Source organism: Vanessa cardui, chromosome 24 (genome assembly GCF_905220365.1).
Source record: "Vanessa cardui chromosome 24, ilVanCard2.1, whole genome shotgun sequence".
NCBI classification, from domain to species: Eukaryota; Metazoa; Arthropoda; class Insecta; order Lepidoptera; family Nymphalidae; genus Vanessa; species Vanessa cardui.
The window spans coordinates 7,835,271-7,856,712 of NC_061146.1; the positions used below are offsets into that span (position 1 = coordinate 7,835,271).

The 21,442-nt window shown below is 33.5% G+C and overlaps 1 protein-coding gene across 1 annotated transcript in view; it reads right to left on the minus strand.

The window, feature by feature from the left end:
* LOC124540050 overlaps positions 1-21,442 on the minus strand; it is a 103,355-nt gene that overhangs the window by 77,471 nt on the left and 4,442 nt on the right. The window lies entirely within an intron of this gene.

The following is a 21,442-nucleotide window of genomic DNA, read 5'->3' on the forward strand; positions in this document are numbered from 1 at the left end:
GATGACACACACACATCAGTTTTATCGCCAAACAGTACATCATACAATAACTAGCGACAAGCCCCGGTTTCGCACGTGTGCAATGCTGTTTGTGTAAGCTGTTTTTATATATAATTTATGTATTATATATTTATATACTAAAACCGTCCTCTCGAATTACTCTATATATTAAAATCCGTTGCGTGATTTTAAAGATCTAAGCATACATAAGGACAGACATGGACAATATAGTAAAGAAACACTGATAATTGTAGAAGCTTTAAATGTGATGTCGTATATAAAGACATGTTTTGTAATATATTTAATATTTACTATCAGTGCGAAGCTCACTAGTATTGTATTATAAATTAATAATTCATTTCAAACATACAGATATAACAATTAAGTTTATTAAAAGTGAATTATTTCTGTAACAAAGTTCCATATCGGACGATACACTCTAGACACTTGTCGGATAAGAGCTGATTGAAATAAGGCTTTTTTATACAATAGGTAGGCAGGCTAATTAGCCATCTTGATATTATAGCCGTTGTGCTTGAAGATACGCTGGCTCACTCACCTATCAAACGAGAAAATAGCAAAACAGCTAGTCAATGCATTCATTAAAGGAAGTTTAACAACAACAACAGCCTGTAAATTCCCACTGCTGGGCTAAAGGCCTCCTTTCGAGGAGAAGGTTTGGAACATATTCCACCACGCTGTTCCAATGCGGGTTGGTGGAATACACATGTGGCAGAATTCCTATGAAATTTGTCACTTGCAGGTTTCCTCACGATGTTTTCCTTCACCGCTGAGCACGAGATGAATTATAAAGACCAATTAAGCACATGAATCAGCGGTGCTTGTCTGGGTTTGAACCCGCAATCATCGGTTAAGATGCACGCGTTCTAACCACTGGGCCATCTCGACTCAAAGTCGAACTCGAAGGAAGTTCGTTATAGGATTACCCATTTCTTACATTTCTGATCCGCCACCAAGTATACCATACGACTCCCATGTGCCTGTAGTTACATTTGGTCTGATTCTTCCATCATCATGATAAAATAACAAAAATATTGGTACTTCAATTTGAACGAAGTTCTTTGACGAATGTATAGATAAAGCGCTTGCCCCTCTGGGCGAACATTCTCCCTCTTTCTCTTTCTATTCATTATAGACGATTCAATATTAAATACTAATGTAATCACTCTTTACATACTAATGTTGTCGCAGGCGCCTTCGCTTGCGTTTAAGGGGTTGGTTATGTGTTAGACAAAAAAGTAACTTATGTCAACCTCCTAGGAGTTCAAGTTTGCTTCTCATCAAATTTCATCAAATTCAGTTCGTTAGTTTAGCCGTGAAAGAGAGACAGATAGACAGAAAGAGTTACTTTCACATTTATAATATAGATTACAACTTATCTTTTTAATTATTCTCAATCTATGTAATACATAATATGCAGCCCCACCGACTTCGTTCTGATCGGATATCTCAAGACAAATCTATTTTATCTATCTATAAATATAAATAAATGTTATATCTGTTGTTATCACAATGTATTGCAATTAAAATTTCATCATCCTACGTCACAGATACTTTTGACACTCCCAAGTTTACTTGGCAACCCTGATAGACGGTCCGCTTTTGAATAACGTAACTTAAAATTATCGAAAGTAAAAGCAGTAATGACCGATTGATAGATTCAAATCGAAACACTTACACAATTATTCAGATATTTCAGAATTCCTTAAAAGATTTATGAGATCGAATTTGAAATTCGAAAACGACTCGACGACAAAGGAAATAAAGATACATAAAATTTGTTAACATTAACGGGAGCAATGACTGGCATGTCGTTCGTTCGGGATACAACATGGAGTCACCTATTGGTTATCCCTGGAAACATTCCATGTTAGCATATCATCAAAAACCTCATTGAAACTAATAATTAATTGACTTTATAAAAAGGAGATTCTCAATTCGTCTGCATTTGCTTTTTTCTCAGGTGAAATCTAAAAAATATTTTGATCATTGTTATTCATCGGTATGTGCTGAGTTAGATTAAAGTCATCGTGAGGAAACCTGCATGTGACAAATTTCATAGAAATTCTGCCAAATGTGTATTCCACCAACCCGCATTGGAACAGCGTGGTGGAATATGTTCCAAACCTTCTCCTCAAAGGGAGAGGAGGCCTTTAGCCCAGCAGTAGGAATTTACAGGCTGTTGTTGTTGCTGGTGTAGATTTAAAGTTAGATAGGATATATAAGAATAGATAGTAGACCTACTTATCTTCTGCGTGGTGAATTCATAGATCATATATACTTACATATTAATGAGTCGAAAAAATAAGTTGATTATTAATTTGTAGAATATGACGAAATTATTTTACTTTTATTTTATTGTACTTTTAGTAGATATACGTTCTGAAATAGTGTATTGTTTGAAGTCGGTTTTATTTTTATTTTTTATGCTATTTAAGTTAGATGGAAAAATGTCTGGCTAGTAAAAAGTTACGATTACGATAATTCAATTTATACTTTCAACATTTCTTTCAGCGCTAATATCTACATAAGTATTTTCAAGTGATACATTTTTGGTCTACCAATGCCTCTCATCAAATATGAAACATTGCTTAAGAAAAATGAAGTTAGAAAAACATTTAACATGATGCGTCCAAAGATAGGTAAATCGCCTCCGACATTATTCAAATATTTACCATTTTCAACAATGATACGATCTTTAATTCCCTTAAAGTCTAGATAATGTTGTAAATAATGATAAACACCTGGCTTACTATCAACAATGATAAGAGTAAAACCAAAACGAATCAAATGTGAAAAGATATCAATATAATTTTGCCATTTATTTTACAAATGAAATCTATACGATCTTGGGGCTTGGGGTGTTCTGTGATTTATGAAAAAGTATCGAAGTGTTTTAAATAAAATGTGTGCAAGGCGCCAGAGAGGCAGAAATATTTTGAATACTAATGATTCATATGTATGTATTCTAATTTGTTAACCTAACTAGGATATAGATTGCATCAATATATGCGTAATATATTTTCATTAAGAAAGTGGAAGATCTCACTAGTGAAGTTGTAAAGCCTATTGTGTAACCGTGTCTGTAAAACTATTTACAGTTTGAAAGTTATCAAAAATCGAAAAAATATATTCTTACAGATATTAACAGATAACATAAATTTAAAGTTAAATAATTTCACATTTAATGGTAAAGCTTTATGGCTCTCGTTTCATACAGCAAGATTCAGTACTGTTGTGTTCCGATTTGGAAGGTGCATGGGCAAGTTTAAATACAGGCACCAAATAATTTCCAAGGTTAGTGGTACATTGGAGATATAAGGATTTATACGATGGCAATGTTTATGGGTATGGTATTGGTGACCATGTACCATCGTGGTCCATTTCCAAGAAAGCCACTTATGCCATAAACAAAACCATTGTATTTAAGACGACAGTGGTAAGTTCAGGTAAAACAATCATTAGCAATAAATTTTTGGGAGCGGTTAAAACATCGGCCAGATAATGCATTGGCTTCCAATCTTAATAAAACATTGATAAAATATAATCGAGATATTATTGTATTACTTTTCAATAAATTAATGCGCATTAATCAAATACTTTCCATTTCACAGTACGATTTCGCCAATTAGAAGTCTAGATAATATTGTTTGGGCTGATAAAAAGCAGCACCTGGTGTACTATCAATAAAGATTATTATATATAATATATAAACTAGTACTTTTATCATTATTAAACCCAGTTAGCAAACGTCAGATAATTAAAAAAGCGTAGAATTAATATATGTTGACATCCAGACAAGATATATTACATACATATGTAATTGTATTTAACTAGCATTATTTATTTTTATTTTATTTTTAAAAGTTGAAAAAGAGTAACTATTAATTTTTTTGGCGGTTCTTCTCGGTATCTACATTGCGAACCGGTGGTAGCTTCACTTAACATACCTACTTGTTAAATGATGCGTGTATGCGTGTAATGCGTGTAAAAACCTACTTCCAAAAAGTATATTTTGATTTTGGTCAAGCCAATTAAAACAAAACATTTAATAAATTACACACCTAAGCTTATCTCGTGATGATACTCGTACTTTTAAGAAAAAACGTAATAACTTAAAGTTTTTCGTATTCAGACAGACAAAGGGGGAAGGAGCTTATGTTATAATTCGTAAATAGTAAGGACTATCCTCCTCAAATTAGTAGATTCATAAAAAAAAATTGTAATTTAAAACATACTAATATAATTGTAATTAAAAACATGAACTGAAATGGAAGCACAAAAATAGCCTTATCAATACCAAGTTTCATGATAGCGTTATCAGTTTCACTTTCTGAAACGAGTGTCTACATCTTTGGGAAGCAAAGACCAAAGGAGATGCCTATCACATAGCATAGATATTCTCAAAACATTTGTGTAATACTTCATAATTTGGTTACAACGAATTGATTTTAGTAGTTCAGTTGAATTTCCACTGATTTGAAATTTTGATTTGGATTTTATTTAATTTTATTTATGACTTTAATTTAAAACAACACACGTGGAATATAATCAACATATAAGATCTGTATAATATGAATCACTTACTTAATAGTCTATGCGCTATTAATGTATTTTAAATAAAGATTGCAATCTCTATATCAAAATATGTCCAAATCTTCTTGGCACGTTAGTCTCGTTTCTTGGCAACGATTGTCTTCGATCTAATATGAACGAATGCGTGATATAATCACGAGACATAAATCGTGAATCGTATAAAATATTAAGCAGCTATGACGATTTCGAGTAACATGTCATTACTACGACCAGACAAAAACCAGTAGAGCTGACTGGTTATGATGAAGTGTCTCCAATTTGACGTAAGAACCACGCGACATATTATCAAATTAAAACGTACGATATTTACAATAATCTATATCTATATTAATATTATAAATGTGAAAGAAATTCTGTCTGAATCGAAATCGAAACCGCTGAATCGAATTTGATAAAATTTGATGTGAAGCAAAGTTGAACTACAAAAAAGGACATAGGGTAATTTTTGCCTAACATGACAACCGACGCCCTAAATTGCGAGCGAAGCCGCGGGCGATAACTAGTTATCTATAATCATATTATATAGAGATAAAGTTTATTTGTTTGTATGGAGTAAATAATTGTTAGAAAGCTTTCACTATTCCAAGTGGTACTAGATACATGTAGATCACAGAATTTTCAAAATCGATAAATTGCTTCTATGCGAAGCCGGGACGTCTTGCTAGTTACTGTATAAAGAGAATTATATTCTGAATATAATATTACAAAAAATAATTGACGAATCAGAATAAGCGATATCACACAAAAAAAGATAAAAAAACTGGTCATATCGACTCCAATCAAAAAAGTCGTCATTACCGGCAGGACGATAGAGATTACTGATGTAAATATATCAAGCACATATGCACTGTACTTATGTCACACAACGAAACCTGTTTAACACGAATCTAAGGAGTGTTCACAATATCCATTTGATATTCGGAGTATGATGACGCATATATACATACATATATACTTGAGCATGGATGTGGAAAGATATAGAGGTAGAGGACAAGAAGGAAACGATGGATGGATTGTGTGAAAGACGATATGGTTAGAAAGAATGTTACTTGTAAGATGCTGCGCCGACCCCAAATAATATTGGGATAAAGGGAGGAGGATGATGATGATTCGGAGTACCATGACAATTGACGGTCTTGCTAATGTACCCATATCCCAGTTATATCAAAAGCGCTATTGAAAACAAAATGACCAACGACGGTATGATAAATATGCTAACCAAAACTAAGTAATTTAATACGAAGCACAATAATGTAGGGAAATTCAAATAGATCATAAAATCTTGTTACCTAATTTCCTATATGAAAATGAACTTTACACTTGAAGGTGCAAATATCACACTACTGGGCTGAGGCTTCCTCTTCCCTTGAGGAGAATATGTGGAGGTACGCTGCTCCAATGTTGGTTAATACAAATAAGGCAGAAATGTCATTGAAATATTACACATGCAGGTTTCCTCACGAAGTTTTCCTTCGAGCACAATGTCATAATAAACACAAACTCTACACTTATTTCAACTAAATACATGAAATTAAATCTTTCGCTTTGACGAAACTTCTTCTAAATGGCTCACAATTGGGCTGAGTAAGTCTCCTTTTGAGAAGCTTTGGATCTCACCATGCTGCTCTAATGAGGGCAAATGAACACTCGTGTGACTAGTCACCCGACAGGGGTTTGCTCATGATGCGCCTCGGTAGTATGCAAAAGTGATCCTGTAGCGACCGGGAAAAAACGGAGAGGGTACCGGTGTAATAGCGTTCGTTTTGGGCAGCGACGAGTCCCACGTAATTCCCCCTCCCCCACGGAATGTGAGGGAAACACGTAACATGTTTTTCCATGGTTTTTAGTGGATATTCCGGTGTATTAGCGTTCGTTCTGTGCACCGACGACTTCCACGTAAGCCTTCTCCCACACTTAATGTGGAGGAAACGCGTAACGCCTTTTTTTAATCAAAATAAAAAAGGTATACTCATAGTGTTCTTCCAATACCGAGCACGAGATGAATTACTAAACACAGAAAATTATTGGCATTATTCTAAGAGATTCGTGTGCTTATCACTGGACTTTATTGAGCATCTTAGTATTTTATTGAATTGTTACATCCGTGTTTATTAGATATTTTGTACATTAGATAATATTTTTTGCCATAGATAATAAACATAGATAAAGTCATTGACGAACATAGGAATTATTATCATTACATTATATTCATTCATTATTTCATTCATATTTGTTTTTGAGTTGTGTTAAAATGCCTATTGACTCCCTCATTGGCCTAGGGAATCTAGGTCCACAGTTCAATTCGGGTGAACAATGATTTATCCCGTTTTTCTGTAGAAAAAATCTTAGCATTAACCAAGAGACTTGATGTTGGGGGCTCGCACCCAGAACCTCAGTACTTTTGCCTAGTACAGTCAGAATAACAAAACCTTCGTCAGTTTTCAAATTAATTCCTTTATCAAGTCTTAAGCTCTTTTTAAATCTGAACATCAAATCATTGCGACGCAATATGTCATTCTTGATCGGTAAAGCAGAACGAACCTTTTCTTACCCCGACTGTACATCAAGGAAGCAATCTAGTTTTAAAACTACAACAACCAGAGGTACATCTCGATTCATAAACCTTCGACGTTCGGTTAAGATCCACGTGTTCTACCCAAGTGGCCTCAGTTTATATGTATTCTTGAAAAATTGCAATTCAAAAGTTAATATCGAATCGTCTCTCTATTCCGTCAGGAGCATGTGGAATAAAATGAATCACTATTTGAATAAATTTATATTGAACTCGATATATAAGACACTAACAAAATGTAATAAGAAATTGTATATCCTTATTCGAAAAATTTAAATGGGGATAACGAAATTGTAAATTTATACATGTACGACAACTTGTGATAACTTAACAAACAAACTTAACAAAGTGATGACTTAAATTAATCTAAGTAAAGTAAGTTTTAGCTAAAAAATCTTTACTTATATGTTATATATCGTATAATAAGATAAGGTGAGGAAAGGTTATATATTAATAAAATATTTTATTGGTATTAAAATATATTTTATTACTAATTTGTACTTGTTGTAAATTGTAACTAAAATGATATATAAGAGAAATGGAAGCCATGCAGAATTAGACCCTCCCATAAGAAGTTATCATTTTAAAAATTAACATGACCGTCAAATAATGTAAAATATTGAAATAAAATAATTCTGGATCAAAATAAATACATAAAGTGTGACGTTACTTTAACATCAAGTCTCAAACTGTGGTCTGTTGTAAATGTTCACTTATGGCCATTAGAAACTGTGTCATATACACATCAACTCATACAGTCATTTGTTGTACTTACAAAATTAAAACTTCACGTAAATAATTCTATTTTTAAAAGGACATAAATCCATCGATCACACTTATATAAAACAGCCTTATCTTGTAAATACCTACGTATCACAAAAGCGGGTTATTTCCATAAACGAATTTATCGATACAATTCTAGAACAAAATGACTTAAAATAGTCATAGTTACAGCAGCAACAGCCTGTAAATTTCCCACTGCTGGGCTAAGGCCTCCTCTTCCCTGTCAGGAGAAGATTTGGAACACATTCCACCACGCTGTTCCAATGCGGGTTGGTGGAATTCACATGTAGCAGATGTTACTTTATTTATTTTTTTCGATCAATGATATCGCGTTAATTTGCTATAAAAAATATTTGGCTTTTCTTCCTTAATAGTCGAATAGAGTAGAGGTTCTTCCTACAATACCTCTACTCATCAATAAAAGCTTGAGGATTTCTTTATAAATAGTTTTAGGGTCTAAAACTGTCTCCTTCCTTCAAATACCACATCAATTAAATCAGAAAGAGATAAATCAGTGTTTATACGAGTGTTTACAGATGCGTAAACGTATCGACTGTGATTCCATTCAATTTTATGTAAGCGGACCGCTCTGGTGCATTGTTTACGTTGGATACGATCTACCATCTGCATTGCAGACTCGGGTGCTACATGAGCATTGAGCGTTGGCTTGTGTGCGAGAGGTCACTATATACTTAGTGAGTTTATGTTTGATAGTACATTTTGAATTTTACATGACAGCACATGTCGAGCACATTACAGGCGGTCAGGCACAATTTTAATAAATTCGATAAAGTAAAGTAGCGGTGATTACAGGACTTAAAAAAGGACCTCCTCATAAAAATTATCTTTTTTGAGTAATTTTTTTTCAAGCGGTACATCGTAGCACATACTGGGCACATTTAAGCACACGTTTTTTTTTAATAGAAATTCAAAAATTGCGGTGTCACCATAATGGAGATACCTTGGGAATGAAACGCTCGCCTCCTGGCTATTTCTATTCATATACAATATGTATTTAATTTATTGACAAAGAAGACCCGCTGAGTTTCTGAGTCGAGTCAGGATGTTTTGTTTTCCAAACCGGTGGTTGTGTTTAATTTGACCATCAATAAGAATGTGTAATGCATCTACATTGAATAAAGTTATTTGAGTTTGAGTTTGATACACGATCACACATGCGACTTACACCCACGTGTTAAGAATAGTCCAGTCCGGACTTCATTTCAGATTATCTAAATACTTATTTTTATTCTGTAAAGCGAATCTTTATTTTAAAATAGCATAAAATAAATGAATGAATTTGGTATTAATTTTGACGACTATTCAGACACTTGTCAAATTTTTAACAACGATTTATGTTAATTAGAGCAAATAGTACCTTACAGAAAATATATATTTTTTCTGTAAGGTACTATATATAGGTATATTAAAAAAAACTGTGATTTTTCCAATGTGAGATATTGGATACACAGAAAATTTGACTAACTAATTCAACTTAAATCTGGATTAACATTCGCTAAGTGATATTAGACGCAATATTCAACCAATAGGCGTTCTGTATTAAGCCAGAGTATATAGATGCCTTTCTACAATTATTATTCTACTCTATTCACATTTCATATATCACTAATCCGTATTGAATTCGAATCGATTCTTCCAAGGCTTCTGTTATAATGGCTCTCTAGAAATACACGTGCCATATCGACGCAAATATAAGAAATAATTATTGTGTATTCAATATTATCGATACAAACACTAAAGCAAGGTTATAAGGGTCTACAAAGGTTTGTATTAAAGGACAAATACAAAGGAAAAATCATGAATTTTTGGTCTTTGCGGGGATACGAATAACAGCTGTCGAATAATTTATCCCAATCAAATTAATGGTTTAGAAATGCATAGCGGGCAAAGAGACAAACATTTTTAAGTAATTCGTAATGATTGGACGAACTCTATAGTCATATTATAAATGCAAAAGGTCACACTCTCAATCGAGCCGAGATGGCCCAGTGGTTAGAACGCATGCATCTTTATCGATGATTTCGGGTTCAAACCCAGGCAAGCACCACTATGTATATATGTGCTTAATTTGTGTTTATAATTCATCTCGTGCTCGGTGGTGAAGCAAAACATCGTGAGGAAACCTGCATATGTCTAATTTCGTCGAAATTCTGCCACATGTGCATTCCACCAACCCGCATTGGAACAGCGTGGTGGAATATGTTCCAAACCTTCGCCTTAATGGGAGAGGAGGCCTTAGCCCAGCAGTGAGTAATTTACAGGCTGTTACTTTACTTTTTTACTTTACACTCTCAAGCTATTTGTTTCTATCATGGCCAAGCTACTGAACCGAATATGCCGAAATTTTGTATGAATTGCTAACCAAAGAACATATGGTACTTTTTTTACTTACATCTGTAGATTAAAACCCAAAACGTGAGCAAAGCCACATGGAACAACTACCAAACTATAAAAAGATTATTGGTACAGACTACTACCATCATTAACATTTAAAGGGATACACTTTTTTTGTATTAACACAGCACTTTTGTAATTCCATTTACGTTCGTCACGTCCATCTTGATAGAACTGTTCAAATAAAAAACAATAATCTATTTATAATAGACGTTCATTGAAATGTAATCATAAATAATAACCATGAACCGAGGCCATGTGATGACGAAAAAAAACACCATACAAATAACATCGGATAACGTGTTTGTATTCAACAGCGATGGCGACATGTCTAAGCGAGGTGTTTTCCTGAACAACGGAGACGTCTGAACTTGGTAACAGACGCTTGGAAGCGAGCTGATATATGCAAGACCACGTATGTGTTCAAGTAGGCAGGTACTGCAGGACAAAAATGACGAAAAAACAAAGGAGTTTCTTTTCGTAATTTCCTTTTTTTTTATTACAACAAACAATTGACGACCTCCATGGTCGAGTGGTGTGTACACCGGTTTTCATGGGTACGCCACATTGAGGTCCCGGGTTCGTTTCCCGGCCGAGTCGATGTAGATTACCATTAGTTTTCTATGTTGTCTTGGGTCTGGGTGTTTGTGGTGCCGTCGTTACTTCTGATTTCCATAACACAAGTGCTTCAGCTACTTACATTGGGATCAGAGTAATATATGTATATAAGTTGTATCATATTTATTATTATTATTTATTAATTCCTTATTTTGTCTATACTTTATATTATAAAAATAACTTTGTCTGTCTGTCTGTTTGTCGCTCTTTCACGACTAAACCACTGAACCGAATTGGACGAAATTTGGCATGAAGCAGATATTAACTTCAAGGAAGGACATATTTTACTTTTTTTGCCTATCACATGACAACCAATCTACTAAAACGCGAGCAAAGTCGCGGGCGACAACTAATAGTCCAAATAGCTGAAAGAATTCATTTTCTTTTCTATACTAAATTAAAGACAATTCTGTAAGTCATATGCAGTATTAAATATAATATTTACCTTGAGAATCTTCTATATTTTAACTTCGAGAGTAAAATTAGAAACAACCTTGCAAAAATGATGCTGGATGGAAAATTTTAAGTTTACAGCATATTTGTGTGGAAAAAAGGAATGGCTTAGGAACTTGAAACTATAAAACGTAGAATTTGATACTGTAGTAATAATGGACTTATCTATATAATAATAATAGAGTCTTTTATTTCCGAAACTTAAACTTTACAAAAGTTTACACAGGATTACTCTAAAATTAAATATTTTTTCTACTATATAATCACTCTTATTTCGGTATGCCTTACGGCAAAAGCCTCCTACAGTTCTTTCCACTGCTGCCTGTCAGCTGCTCTGATCCAAGATGGACTTATATACATTGCTGATGTTGCATAATGATGGGAAAAGGTACAAACTTTCCCCTCTAAAGAGAAACAAGAAGAATGTCCCAGTAGTGGGACACATTCGCAGATTTAACATCATCGAAACGACTTGTATAAATTGATACACCAAATTTTTGTAATAAATAAAAATACAATCTTCTTCTAAAATGAATATTAACATAATACAACTTATATCGTAATGGTTATTTACATTTCTCCCATTCAAACACTTTCAAATATAAACAGCTTTATATCCATTGAAAATTGAATACGAAAAAGTACTTTAGACAGTATGCAAATAGTCGTATATTAGTTTGACGACTGCGATACCACTTTGCACGCACTTAAATAATCATTTTGACCTTTAAACCGTCGTAATAAGGTTCATTAATTAAATAACGTTTCAGATGTAAACCGAAATGAAAGGGTAAGGATATATAAAATAGAAGCAAGCGGTTTTCAAAAACATAGTAAATAGTAGTTTACATAAGGGAATTATTTTAAAATTAAAGTTAAGATACATAATAACAATTCTGACTAAAGGAGAAAAGTTCTCAACCACACAATAGTATTTAAGTTACACCTTATTACATCAGATATCACCCCGTAAAAGTCCCATCAATGACAGTCCATCCGTTCTAAAGAATAGCCGTAACAAATAGACATGCATAGCACAGTCAGAAACAATTTTGTTATATGTTTAGATTACAAGAACCTATACCTCAGAATCAACTTGCATAAGTTATCTTTTTCATTTACATTTCTGAAAACGATAATAAAACAGATCAATCTCAAGCATCTACCGCTATATATTTAAGTCACATCTCGAAACGTTGGAGATAAAGGCAGCAACGAAAAGTGACGTGAAACACTTGACGTCACTTTTCGTTGCTCCAATAGTTCCAATCCTTAAAATTAACTAAGAAAATCACTTTTTAAAGCCACTTAAATCAAAACTTTTCGCTATCCTAACCCAGTCAGTTCAGGCATTGCTAAATTGTCTTGTATTATTAATTTCTAACAAGCCTAAGTCCGGTCTAGACAAAAGTCAAAACATATCTCTGATATCGTCAAATAAAATAAAAAGCTTCAAAGACTAGGAACTACAAAAAGATTAGTACTATTATTCTACACAAAAAGACACAATATCAAAAAGGTTATAATTGAAATTGTTTGGCTCGTTTACCGGTATGTTTATTGGTCAGGACCATATAAAGTCGAATTTTATAACTAAGGATTGCTGTAGAATGTTGTTGTAATATTCTAAGTTAAACGTAGTAAATTATCGAAAAGCGGTTGCTTTATGAGCGAGACCTTTAATGGAGGGGCTTATTACATCCAAAAACCGGTTTCAATGAACACAGAAGCTGCTATAACCACTTTGTCATGCCGCTGTTCCTTAATAGGTCCCCAGATGCCCAGCGTTACAAAACAATAAAACCCTGTATACACGTAGTTAAACTTCAGTAAAAACTTACTGATAGCTAAGATTCGTATATTAGACCGTATAAGTGATCGTGTTAAAAACAAATATATCTAGCAGATACTAGAAATATATGCGAAAATAACATCGAGCTCAATATACGCCTGTCTATAGAAATATTTGGAAACGGAGAGGTGCTGATTCTTCAATTGTTGAATTCAATCTTACCAAAACAACGGCGGGCGATCTTTGTTTAAGGAGTGCAGTGCAGGACTTTGCATCGAATATGTCAATTTGACAGTAGGTATTAATGTATGCACTAAAACAAACATCCCAACATTGAGATGTATCCCAAAACACAGAAACAGAATCCTCATAGACCTACCTATTAATCTTACTCGTGTGTTCTCCATCCCACGTGACACTAAATACTATCTACTACTACATAAATAATATCTTCTTTTAGTAAAACTAACGCCATTAAACTAAGAATGAAACAAATCCTCGATTACGGAAACTGCATCTCCTTTATCCCATTAGAATGGGAACATTTTATCCACTAATCTGAAGATCTTCTTATCTTTAGGTCTGTATATCTTTGTTTAATTGCTCTCTTGTATAGCTTTGCTCAGTCTTAACCTTCAATGTATATCTAAAATGCATTTTACTAATTATCTCAGTTACATAAAATATAATATAACACCACTAATCTACATATATCCATTTTAAACTTTACTTCCAAAATTCCAATACCAATTTCTTCAACGTTCAAAACGCCATTTTTGGGCAAATCTATAATAGATAAAGATTGGCAATTATATTGCGTTATTTTGATGTCAAATGTTGGTAATTTTGGATAGACGTTGCGTTTTTTTGAAAGAAATACAAGAACATCATAGTACCTTCTCTATGCCGAAGCCTTACAAACAATACGCTCGTATAATGTAACCCCAACCTTATCCAGCAAGCGATTGAGTACAAGTGTACCGAATGCACTCAAGAAAATCGACTAGGTTCCATTTAAAAGGTAAATAAACATAACACACTGTAAATTAGACTTTATTACTCATACCATAAAAGACATTATCAGTTATCAAATTGATATTTATGTATCATAACCTTATGAAATCCGGTCGTGAATAATAACTGTACGTATTGTTAAAGGCTTAATATTATGGATGTTTGTGTACGATTTGTATTGTTATCTTTCTTAACTCTTTACTATATACAATTATTATGACGTATTGTTATTCAGCATTACATACAAAGTAAGCCTAGCCTTCTGGTATACTGTTAAAAATAATACTTAGAACTTTTAAGACAATGAGACTTTGACGTAGACAATTTTTCAATTTTTAACAAAATTATTCAATGGTAACTTTGGTGTATACCTAATAATTTTGTATCATAAACATCAGCATCCCGACTAATCCCGGTCGCAAAATTTGACCCACAAAAATCACATCTGAGTTAAAAGGTCCAAACGCATCATTCCGTTGGCCGTATATCCACAAACGCAATTCTTGGGGCATTTTCTGCCTCCCATGATAACTCTGTGAAACCATATTCGCCAACTGTTTTTCCTAACCGATTTTACTTCGGAACCTTCAAGACTAGAGCCTCTTCCTTACAAGGCCTCCAGTGTTGCAGGCGACTATGGGCGATGGACGGTCAATTCCATGATTGGACCTAAGATATATTTTGTATGTAAAATTTGGCAAACAAGAATAAATGTCACCAACCTTTTTTCTATTTTGACAACATATAATCTCCTTAGTTATGTTTATAGTAGGTCAGTAGAGTTACAATTAATCATTAAGACCTATCTGTCCACTAAGACTATATTCGCAATTACAATCTTGAACAAAGTTTCTATTAAGAAGACCAGATACCATGCCTTGCTCTGACAGATCTCAACACTGTAAAAACAGTTACATCAGAAACATAACATTTCGACACACGTTACTGTTTTTAGACGTCGGCTGATAGACATCTGTTTTGCAACAATAATCCATTAATATATCAGCCTATTAAAAGACCATTTCATGACTGCGAAATAAAGCTTAATTTGACGATCTTTGTTATTTTTATAATTAAATGTATTAGAAATTATATTTCTGATTTTAAAAATATCCACAACAGCACTAAGGATAAGTTTTTGTCATGGATATCAAACATACTAAATTGACTTTAAGTAAATGGCATAATATAATTAAAAAAACGAGCTTCATAAAACTCTTTTCTAAAGATTTTAGAAAAGAGTTTTACTTTATTTATTCCAATATTCCTTAACACAATTTGATAGATTGTTTTACGTGCGAAGACAAAGATAGAATAATCACGACAGCAACACATAAATCTTCAAGCTACTTCTTTGCAAACCCTTAGCCTAAAACTAGAAAACAAATTCACTAATTAGTAAACCATCCCAGAGCTCCTCTTTTGTTCCACAGATTAAAAAAAAACAAATCTTATTCGGTCATTATTTTTACAAGATAAACATTAAATTCAACAAATCATAATAGTCGAATAAAATATATAAAAACTTTTTCTGTAATTGTGTATGTGTATTTGTGTAACATTTATAGATAACGATCATTTGTTAAAACACAGAAAAACGATGTCTTTGTTCGTGTCGTTTTAACAAACAATGTGACGCTTTGAGAGATAATACTCATTTTCATATTACATAATTTATTAGGTTTTTTATTATAAACCGAATCCATATAAGAAAAACAAATGAAAATAAAAAGACAAACAATTTTAGTGTCAATATTTATGCTTTTAATAATTTTTCTCATGACAATAATGATTGATAGATATTATAGTGCGACCGTGATGGCTTAATACTACACCTTACTATTCATATATTTATAATAGTTTGTAGGACTGGAGAATGATTCATCTGTTGGTACGTGATCGAGAGGCATAAGGACTTCAGCACAGTAAGAAATATTAACCATTCCTGAGATCGTCAATGATCATCGTCAACAAACTTGGGAGTTAAGGTATTATGTCCCTTGTGGGTTGAAATTGCCTCGCTTACTTCTAACCGGAAGATACGAATACTAAGTACTATTTGGTGGAAGAATGTGGTACTTACCAGACTTACATGAAGCCCTATCACGAAAAGAGTTAAAAAGTAAAAAACAAACAGTTGACATTATGTTGATATCATCAATCTCAATAATCAACAAGTTTAACCAAAGAAACAAAATCAATAATTTGCGTGATACTCGCAATTGAAAGAGGATCTAGAAGGGTCTAAATCTTTTGGATAGTTCCTAATCAATCAGTAAGAGATAAGCGTCTCGGCTAGTTCTAGAAAGTTCTCTAACCAACACAAAACACACCGAGTAAAATAATAACATTCAAATAATTCCGGTATTGATTATTGTACATACGTCAATATAATAAAAAATTGAATGTCAATGGGACGTTTTTTGTCGCAAGGAAGTTCAACCAGCTTAATGTAACTGGTTACGATAACATCGTCACCAATTTTGGTAAGGTGTAGTAGGACACAAATTACATCACACAAATTAGAATCAAGAACGCTATCCCAAATCATCAATATTTATTTCTTATGTGAATATAATCTTTACAAAAATACAAAACGTAATAACTTGTGTTGTCTCCTATGACCTAATATATTCGTCAATTCGACACGTCGATTTACATGCACTTGCTTTCTCGGGTTGAACTGACGCGGGAATCTGTAGCGACAAATAGCCTCGAATGGCGCGCTATTGGATGTGTAAATCGGCAGTAATCGGTTTTATTGAATTTGCCGATGCCTCATCTAAGTTGTGTCGTACTGTATGTTTATGACAGAAGTATTCATTGCGATGGCAGGAAGAGTAACCATATACAAACCTTAGACTAGTATATTCCTTGCGATTAACTAATACCTCCGTTATGCACTACACACAATTCTCGCTTATAATACATCTTTATTTGCACATTTTTTATTTTATTTTTTATGGAATAGGTTGGCGGACGAGCATATGGGCCACCTGATGGTAAGTGGTCATCATCACCCATATACAATGACGCTGTAAGAAATATTAACTATTCCCTACATCGCCAATGTGCCTTGCGAACTAAGATGCCTGTAGTCACACTGGCTCACTCACCCTTCAAACCGGAACACAGCTATACTGCGTACTCTTGTTTAGCGGTAGAATATCTGATGAGACATTACTCACAGATTAATTACCTCGAAACTTTCGATAACAACTTCATCGTCATTGAACCGACATTTTATCTATTCATTTATATCATTTTATCTTAACAATATATTGTCTATTCCAACCACAGTAGGACGAAAGCCAAATAAACATCATATGATATTGATTTGAGGCGATATCTTTGGTGAACGTGACAATCTATGATAATCATTATGGATTTTCAAAAAATCGCATGAATCATCGACAGTAAACCTTAAGTGGGCATGAGTCATTAAGTGGAATAGCGTTACATTACAAGTAATCTATATTAATGTTATAAATGTGAAAGTAATTCTCTGTCTATATGTCGCTCTTTCACAACCAAACCGCTGAACTGAATTTGATGAAATTTGGTATGAAGCAAAGTGGAACTTCAAAAATGGACGTAGGCTACTTTTCTGCCTGACACATGACAACCAACACCCTAAAACGGGTACGAAACGAACGAATACTAGTTTTCTATTAATCAAGAACTGTTAGATTCATAATATACCCAGGCTATTAGCAAAACAAATGGAATACGTAAAGCTAAGTTTTGTTTACCTTTATTCCTTCTTGTATTGGAATAGACTATAGATTGTTTTAGATCAAAGTGCCAAGGGCGGAATTGTTTATTTTAACTTTACGCCTGTCATTGGAACACAATATAAATGTGTTCACAATTGCTATTAAATTTAAATAACTTGGAATTTTCCAATAATACTTCTCTCTCTATTTCTCAAAATAACATTCGGCATGAGAATGCTAGCGAAAACTACTTACTTAAGAAATCTTCACTTATTGGTTTCTACTTAAAGTAAAGTAAAGTAACAGCCTGTAAATTTCCCACTGCTGGGCTAATGGCCTCCTCTCTCATTAAGGAGAGGGCTTGGAACATATTCCACCACGCTGTTCCAATGCGGGTTGGTGGAATGCACATGTGTCAGAATTTCAATGAAACTAGACACATGCAGGTTTCCTCACGATGTTTTCCTTCACCGCCGAGCACGAGATGAATTATAAACACAAATTAAGCACTTATATATAGTGGTGCTTGCCTGGGTTTGAACCCGAAATCATCGGTTAAGATGCACGAGTTCTAACCACTGGGCCATCTCGGCTCTATTGGTTTCTACTTATATTACTCAAACTCAAATTCCTTTATTCAATATAGAAGCATTAAAAATTTAATAAAAAAATAAAATAAAAAAAGAGACTTAGTGGGTCTTTATACTGATTATGTAGGTATATATGACAACAAAATATACTTTTTATTTCAGTAGGCTTATAAAAGAACTTTTGAATCGTCATTTACAGGGTAGAATTAAATGTAAATGTATTAAGTTTGGCGAATTTAGAGTTGTATGGGGTGAAGATTTGATGCCTGAATACAAAAACATTTGCGTTCCGAGGCGTCAAGAGCAACTTAATTTCTATATTGTTGATAACGAACCAATCCCATTTTAATTTTCAACTATATGATTTGTCTGGAAAATATTACAGGATGAATCCGATAATATTTTATTTATCAACTATAATTAGCAATGATCATCTGTCAAGTTATACAAGTTATATATGTCGCAGAGTCAGTCGGATAACTAAAAACTTTGTTTATAATCACTTAGTTTTGGGAATTCGATTCGAGATCAATCGCTATTTTTCATATTTAAAAAAAATATAATGACAGCTGTCAAGAAGCAGATGGAAGGATAGTGTGGAGGCCTATGAAATAATGTAAACATTTATATACGATAATCCAGCTAACGATTCGTTGTATTATTTCGCGAATATGTACGACGAAGATGGTGACCCAGAACTAAACAATCTTGATGGCTCCCCATCATATACATATCTATATAAAATAAATAATACCAATTTCAAGGGTTCAACTAATATTGTAGAAGTATCTGGAAGAAAACTAAGTTAGACTAAAGAAACGATTCTATACGTAAGATCTATCAAATACTATATATATCAAATACTACATCTAAGACACAATGGAAGTCGCGGGTACCAACTAAACTGTTATAAATACATAAACATATTTAATTTTATCAAATACGACCGACAGTTTGAGGTTACCTCCAAATTAGGTATGAAATAAAAAAAAGATAAAAGAGGACAAAGACAAGATAAACAATAATACGAGATAAGCGGCTACTATACTAGTGGGAGGTGCGGCTCCACCCCCCCCCCCCCCCACTAAACGTTCACGACATCACGGTCGCACTGTAATATACTATTGCCCATTATTGTCTTGAGAAAAAGTTATGATATCATTAATATTAACATTTTTAATATTTAATGTTTTTTAATATGAGACAACATCACATACATTACTCTGATCCCAATGTAAGTAGCTGAAGCACTTGTGTTATGGAAATCAGAAGTAACGACGGAACCACTAACACCCAGACCCAAGACAACATAGAAAACTAATGGTAATCTACATCGACTCGGCCGGGAATCGAACCCGGGACCTCAGAGTGGCGTACCCATGAAAACCGGTGTACACACCACTCGACCACGGAGGTCGTCATCATTAGCTTGTCGATTTCATATTTGTTTCTTGTTATATGGATTCCTATTAGAGCATAAGCTCAATAGAAAAAAGTCGGGATGGGAAGCAGATTCTAACCCAGACAAGCACCATTGATACACCACACATTTTGATGTGCTTAATTTTTGGTTACAAACGATCTTGTATTAGGCGCCGAAAACATTATAAAAAAATCTCCATTGGTCTTAAATCCAGGATTGTCTCAAACCCACCAAACCGAATTGGAGATGCATGGATGAAGTCCTAATTTATTAACCATGTTTTCCTAATAATGTTATGACAAGAAAAAAACTTGTTCTCTTTATCCGGCTAAAAAAATTGTAAAAAGTAATCGGTTTTTCTCTACTGTAACATGCGTGTACTATACATACAAACCTTTCTCTTGAATTAGTCTATTGATGAAAATCGCATTAAAATCTGTTACTTAGTCTAAAGCGTACAGACAGCGGGAAGCGACTTTGTTTTACACTACATAAAGATAAACAATAAAATTGAAACGAAACTAACAAAATATTTACTTTAATAAATTTTAATCAACAACTAGATATAATATTGTATGTTTATTTTATTTAACAAGCACATTAACTTAAATACGCCGGCTATCGTTTTAATTATTTTGTTTTGCCACACTGATGAATAATTGCGTTTAATGAGGTCAGCCGGCAACCCAACGATAGCGAATAAACTTTAATTTACGATAACTCCCGACCTAACACAGATACAAAACTAAAATACTCAAAAATATATCCAATAACGGCCAGTCCCGACATCGCACGGGATGAATTTATCAATAAAGAATCTATACATATAATAAAATTTCAGTGTCTGTTTGTAATATTAAAATCATATGTATTTATACACGGTACATATACTAAAATAGCATTATTTACAATTTTTGTCGGTCTGTCGGCCTTTTTGTTCCGGTTAATATCAGGAGCGACTGGACCGATTTTGACGGGACTTTCATTGGCAGATAACCGATATAATGGGAAATAACTTAGGCCACAATGCTTTTTTTTTAAATACAAACTCGTACAAGGTCGCCAGCAAAGTTAGTATGTAAACATAACATCATCTATTTCAAACATTGAACGTATAAAGGGACGTTAAGCTATTTACGATACATTTCCCGCCATATTTTCTAATGGAATTTTAAAACAAAATTGTTTATAACGCTTTCACTCAACGATATCTGCTTAGTGATAACACTATCACAGCTGCATCGGCTATATAAACACTATAAATAAACTAACCAGAGCAGTTCATTGCTTAATAGACCTTTTCTAAACTTATTTAAAATAAATAAAAAAAATCCCTTTCAATTTCTACAGATACAAAATTTCCAACCCAATTCATTTTTTAAAAGAGATCTTTTAACAGCGATGTATGACCTGACCTCCTTGGAATAAAAGCTTCACTCGTGACCTGGT